Genomic DNA, 7,478 nt, shown 5'->3' with positions numbered 1-7,478 from the left:
CAGCAATACAATGACCCAGGACAATTCTGAGGGATTTATGGTAAAGATGCTACCCACATTCAGAGGAAGGACTGCAGGAGAGGAAACATATAAGAAAAACAACTGCTTGAATGCATGGGTTGGTGTGGACATAATTGGGGATGTGGACTTGAAACTACCACACCAATGCAACTACCAACAATTTGGAAATTGGTCTTGATCAAGGACACATGACAAAACTAGTGGAAATGCGCATGGGTAGGGGAGGTGTGGGGGGTGGGGTTGAAGGGCAAAGGAGGAGCATGAATCATGTAACCATGTTAAAAAATGAATATTAATAAATGTTAAAAAAAAAAGAAAAAATAGAATATTATATACAAAGAGGGCATGGGAAGGGGAGGGGATTACTATTATAAGAAGGAGAGGAAGATAGCATCAAGAGGTAATATTTAAACCTTACACTCAGTGTAATTAACCCTGAGATGGAAGAGTAGCTATATTCATTGAGATATAGAACTCTATCTAACCCTACTGAGAAATTCAGAAGGGATAAACCAAGGGGAGAAGAGGAATGGGGAAGTCATAAAAGGGAGGGGAGGAGAAAGGAGAGGGAATTCATTAGGCCTGAAAAATAAAAAGAGGGGAATAAGAAGGGAGGGGTAGAAAAGGTAGTAAATTAAGGAGGGGACAAAGGTTATTGGTTTAAAACAAATCACTGGTTTAAAAGGAAATAGCCTAAGAAGAAGAGGCAAAACTAAGAGAGGATACCAAAATGTTGGGGAATACACAACTGATAATTCTAACTCTGAATGTGAATGGGATGATTGATTATACTAAATTAAAAAGCTTTTATAGAAACATAAACAATGCAACCAAAATCAGAAGGGAAACAACAAATTGGGAAAAAATCTTTATAACAAAAAACTCTGACAGGGGTATAATTACTCAAATATACAAGGAGTTAAATCAATTGTATAAAAAATTAAGCCATTCCCCAATCAAAAAATGGGCAAGGGACATGAATAGGCAATTTTCAGATAAAGAAATCAAAACTATCAATAAGCACATGAGAAAGTGCTCTAAATCTCTAATAATTAGAGAAATGCAAATCAAAACAACTCTGAGGTATCACCTCACACCTGGCAGATTGGCTAAAATGATAGTAGAAGAGGGGATGTGGCCAAATTGGGACATTAATGCATTGCTGGTGGAGTTATGAATTGATCCAACCATTCTGGCTGGCAATTTGGAACTCTGATCAAAGGGCTATAAAAGAATGCCTGCCCTTTGATCCAGCCATACCATTGTTGGGTCTGTACCCCAAAGAGATCATAGATAAACAGACTTGTACGAAAATATTTATAGCTGTGCTTTTTGTGGTGGCAAAAAACTAGAAAATGAGGGTATGCCCTTCAATTGGGGAATGGCTGAACAAATTGTGGTATATGCTGGTGATGGAATACTATTGAGCTCAAAGGAATAATAAACTGGAGGAATTCCATGTGAACTGGAAAGACCTCCAAGGATTGATGCAGAGGGAAAGGAGCAGAGCCAAAAGAACATTGTACACAGAGACAAATACACTGTGGTAAAATAGAATGTAATGGACTAATGTACTAGCAGCAATGCAGTGATCCATAACAATTCTGAGGGATTTATGGTAAAGAACACTACCCACATTCAGAGGAAGAACTAAATGAGAGGAAACACAGAAGAAAAACAACTGCTTGAACACATGGGTTGAGGCGGACATGATTGAGGATGTAGACCGAAAACTACCACACCAAAGCAACTATCAACAATTCGGAAATAATTGTTGATCTATGACACATGTTAAAACCAGGGGAAATGTGCATTGGCTATGGTGTGGGGGGGGAGGAGGTCGGGGGGTGAAGGAAAAAGTAAGAACATGAATCATGTAACCGTGATAACTTTTCTAAAAAATAAAAATTATTAAAAAAAAATAATAAAGTTCCCACTCACAAAAAAAAAAAAGAGTTGGCTGAGCAGCCATGTTAAACCCATTTAAAGTATAGCAAGTGGTCCAGCCATATAACAGAATGTGCTGGTGTCTTCTTGGTCTTAGCAAAGACCCAAACCTTCTGAGATAAAGTAATGAGGGAGAGGTTGAAGTCTCTAAGTCTACCACCTCTCTCAAAAATATTTACCAATGAAGACTGGCAGGGAAGGTCCTGAGATTCAAGTGTTAGGCCCATCAGAAAGAGGACACAATTTCCTTTATAAGCAAGAGACAGGATTCACTCACTGGTTTTTTTTGTTTTTTTTTTAATCTTAGGAGGCCAATGAGCGAATCAATTTTTGTTAGCAGATGCTTCTCTTAATAAACAATGTCACTCCTGGAGACATGGCTATATATTATTTATTGGTTAAAAACCTGAATGTTATACCATTTTACTTCCTGTAATCCTCCCTATCTTTTGCTTTTTCACAAACTCTTCCTTTATCCATAAATATAATAGGTAAATTTACCTATTCTCTCCTAATTTACTTGTATCACGCCTTATGTCTAAGTCATTTATCCATTTTGCTCTTATTATGGTGTACAGTGTGAAATGGTGGTCTATACCTAGTTTTTGCCAAACTGCTTTACTATTTCCCTAGAAATTTTGTCAAATGATGAGATTTTATTCTGAAAGTTTAGATCTTTGGGTTTATCAAAGACTAAATTATTATGTTAATTTACTGCTCTGTATTATATACCTAATCTATGCCACTGATCCACCACTCTATTTCTTAGCCAATAACAGATATTTTGATGACTACTACTTTGTAATACAGTTTGGAATCTGGAACTGCTAGGCTGTTTTCCTAACCACTGCTTTTTAAAAAAAATTATTCCCTTGGTATTCTTGACATTTTGTCCTTTCATAGCAATTTTGCTATCATTTTTCTTGTTCTATGAAGTATTTATTAAAATTCTACTGAAGTATTTAGGTGCTACAGTGTATAGAATTTCGGGCCCAGAATCAGAAAGATGTGCGTTCAAATCCTGCTTCAGATATTTACTAGTGGTGTGAGCCTAGGCAAGTCATTTAAACCTATTTTCCTGTTTCCTCATCTGTAAAATGTATTGGAAAAAGACATGACAAACCACTCTAGTATTTTTGCCAAGAAAAGTCTAAATGAGGTCACAGAGACTCAGATGTTTTTTCTCCTTTTCTTGATTTGAAACTTTATGTTAATATTGGGTTCTGTTCCCATTAGAGGAGGTGGTGCGAGGTATTGGCTCAAACTTCTGACTTTTTCATACTATTATTTCCAGAGCTAATTCTGAGGGTTTGAACGTTTTTGGATCTTCCAAGTGTTGTTAATTGGGGTGGTCACTGCTCTGTTGGTATGCACTCTGGTCCTTACCCTGAGGTGGTGCCTGATCCCCTGGGAATCCAGTGGATACTTCTCCTTAGCATCCCTCCTCCCTTGGGACCAGAAGGGATACTATTCTTCAGGGTTCCTGATCCCTTGGGGCTGGAAGTGATATTATCCTTTAAGGCTTAAAACCCCTTTTGACCAATATTGCTTCTCTTCACTCCTGAATCATGACTCAGGAGTGAGTATAGACAATGAAGTTGTCAAACAGTTGACCCTTTGAGCTCCCATTTCAAGAGGAGTGAAAGCACTCCTCTTGAACTATAACCTAAAAGTGGGTTCAGGAAATGAGGCTGCCAAACAATGTCTATTCTTGCATCTGGTGCAAGCACAGGAATCCCATGCAATGTCTTTCTAACAAGTTTCCAGGTCCCCTTTCTGTCTCTGGCATGAGAATTTCTAAAGCTGTCACTGTTTCTATCACCACTGCCCAGTTCCACTGTTGATATATCATTCATGTGAGCTCCAGGCCAGCCTCTAAGCTCATCTCACACATCTCTCTTTCCAACCTCCTAAGTTTTCTCGGACTGGAAGAACATCTTCCTTTGACCTTTTGTTGGCTCTGCCACTCCACAAGTTCATTTGAAGTAGTATTTTAAAGTTACTTGGAGGGCAAGGTTGGGAGAGTTCAGTTGAGTGCTCCTCTACCCTGCCATCTTGCCTCTGTCCCGTTCCTTAATGATTTTCAAAAACTCACTTTTAATGTAATTATATGATTCAAAAGTTTGTGACCCTCACAGACTATTTACTTATCAATTGTAAGTGAGGTACATGAACTGTATCAGAACTATGAAGAAAAGAAGTTATGCTTTCAACCTATTTATAAAGTTGTTTTCTTTGTTGACCGACCCCCCTTTGTGACCACTATCAACACACCACCTCTACCTATCATCAGCCCCTTTTTATTGGCATGATAAGAAGCAACATGATATAGTGGACACAGCTGATTTAGGAGTCAGACCATTTTTGTTTCTAGTTCCAAAGGCTGACAAACTAGCAATGCTACCTTGGATTAGTCATTTAGTTTCAGAGTCTCAGTTTCCATATCCATCAATAAATAAATATTTAATTAATTCCAGACATCATAAAATGAAATGTATGGACTATATTATCTTAAATGATTTTTTCATCTATGTAATTTTATGATTCAACTAATATTTGTTTGTTTAAGAGTGCTGTCCAACACTTTATCTGATTAATGGAACTAATGATATTCTGTTCTGCTACACATTGATTAGTGAGAGCACCTCTTTGATTGAATGAATGAATGAATCAGATATGAAATGGAAGGAAGCAAATGATCATCAAAGGAGATATTTTACAGTTGTTTAAAAAGAATTAGTCCAATCCTGTGAGACTTACATAACACAAAAAGCCAATTCAAAATCCAGCACCAGAATCAGACCAGCTCAGTATAGTTCAGCAGTTCCAAATAAGCCTCTAAGAAGGAATCACTTGGGGAAGGGGAGAGAGAGGATATTTGTTTCCACCCTCATTCCCTCCCCTGAAAATCATAAAAGGAAAGAAAACATTTTGATTTTTGAAAGAACTTCCCAATGTTAACAGTAGCACTGTCTCTGGAGCAGCAGTGGATGATGGAATTATCTGACTTAATAGCTGAGTAACATGTCAAGTATAAAGTAAGCAAACTAAAAACAAACAGCTTTAGAACTCTATTAAGATACCAGCTTTTAGAGACTTAATGAGGTCTTCACAAAGGGAAGAAAAGACTTCCAGGCAGGAGCTATGAGTGACTCTTTGGAGAACTGTGTTCTACAAGTTTGAGTCTACTCTCTGTAAGGACTTTGTGCATAAAAACCAAAAAATATTGCAAATGTTTTAAATTTGTTTTTTGGGATTATTTTGTACCAACTATTTTTGCTATATCATTTCTTCTTCTAAAAGGTAACTAAATTTGGTTAGTTAATAATCGTTGGAGAATGTTCCAAATGGGTACTTGTGAGCAATAATACAAAACCCCAACTAATAAACCTCTAATAATATGACAGAAGAGATAGGCTCCCCTTCTGGAAATCCAACCCGTTAGCATCATTGTAAGTTGGGACAGTAAACCTTTGAAGGAATACTACATTTAAATAATTTTCTTTTTCTTTTCTCCCCCATCACTCATTTTCCTAAGACTTAACAGTGTTCTCACAATGTCTAGCCATTTCTTTTCTATTCTCTAGGAAAAGAACAGAAAGTCCTAGTGTTGTTTCACATTTTTCATATATTAATGTTCTTTTGTCAAGGTGAATACAATGATATGACTTTGCACTCTGTAAGTAATTAAAAACAAATCACACACACACACACACACACACACATCACTAAATGTTGTTTGTCCTTTATTTTCAGAGGACCAAAGACATCACAGATTGGATTTATGTGAGGCTGAGTTGCACATAGTTTTCAGTCTCACTCTCTCTTCCAGAGTCATCCAAGTCAGTGTTGAGACAAAAGTCAAGATGACTGGTAATGGCCTGAGATGCATTAGTTGACCTTAGGATCTTTAATGTCTGTCCAGGCTTTAAGAAGTCCATAGCATCTGCTTTAGTTACCTTCATGTTTATTGGAATAAACTCTTCTCACCTACCTATTTACTAGAGAAATCTTCCCGGGTAGACATCTTCTAAATCTCCAATGGATTTGAGACCTGTTGGTTATCCTAAATCTTGTTTAGCCAATATGCTAAGATGGTTTTACCAGGGTATGGCTGATGGACATGCTACAGCTTCTTGGGACTACAGGTAAGAGTTGAAGTGGACATCAAAAGTGGATGAGCAGTTACTAGTGTTCTCTGAACACCCCATACTCGCTTAGCTACAGACTTTCCCTGGAACTTTTCATAGTACCTAAGGCCTCTTCACTCTTGAATATCTCTCCTCCTAAGCTCCATTCTTATCTTGAAACATCCCTCCAAAATGTGGGCCCATTTTTCCTATTGGAGAGTTTCTCCCAGTGCCTTTTGTGGTGAGATGACTTTCAGAACTTTAAACTCCCCTAAATCTCTCTCCACCCCCAACTCAGACACATTCATTTTTCAGCTTCTTTTTTTGTGTATTGTCTTCCTCAGTAAGAATATAAGCTTGTTGAGGGCAAGGACTGTCTTTTTGCTTGAATTTGTATCTCTAGTGCTTAGTGCATGGTAAATGCTTAATAAATACCTGCTAGCTCCTTTCCTTCCTTCCTTCTATTTCTTCAACTTGATATCAGTGAAACACTTGGATTGTTTACCTATTACCTTTTGAAATAGTCCGTCATAATTTCCTTAGCATACAATATTGTGTGGGTGAAAGTGAAGGGATGAAGGTAGGATGGATGGGAGAAAGGAGAGAGCAAGGTAGAGGAAGGGAAAGGAAGAGGTTGCAGTCCCCCAGCCCCAGCAGGGTAATTGACCAGAGCCCTCAAATAATGATTAGAGAGCAACTGTAGGGTTTGAATAGCTAGGCTTTGTTTTAATTAGAAAGGGAAAGGTCTAGGGAAAACTAGGAAGTAGGAGGAAAGGGAAAAAGGCACGGAGAGAGATCAGGGTGTCAGGGTAGAGAGAGAGCAGAGCTCAGGGTAGAGAGAGAAAAGGTGCCAAGCTTTCCCTTTTATCCTTTCCCTGATACCTCCCCCAAAGGAAGTGGGAGGTGTCAGGGGAAGTTGTAGCAGAGAGAGTCCTGGGAAACGTAGTCTTCCAGGGCTTACAATAATTTCAAATGACACAATATCTATGATATCATCATCTAATAATGCTTTTACAATCTAAGCTATTACTATCAAAATGATGCAGCCTACTTACACAAACCATAATATGCATCATTATTATATTGCCTGGAAATTGGTAAAAGATTTGTGTGTGTCACAGAAAATGGGCCAAGAAAATTATTACATAACTTACTAAATAACAGACTGTTCTCCTGATATTTAGCAATCTTCTCTCTCTTTAGTACATGTCCAAAGGTATTTGTGCTGGTGGATTAATTCAATGTGTTTTCCATAAACTCCATTTTCTGTCTACAGTACTTACTTTTTGCCATTATAGACTGCACAAATCAATGTTGAGAGTCAATGTACCCCAAGTGAGACTTGAAGAAATCAGCAATCATCTGCAAATAGAAACAGTT

Source organism: Gracilinanus agilis, chromosome 3, assembly GCF_016433145.1.
Source record: "Gracilinanus agilis isolate LMUSP501 chromosome 3, AgileGrace, whole genome shotgun sequence".
NCBI lineage: Eukaryota > Metazoa > Chordata > Mammalia > Didelphimorphia > Didelphidae > Gracilinanus > Gracilinanus agilis.
This window is presented reverse-complemented; position numbering follows the sequence as displayed.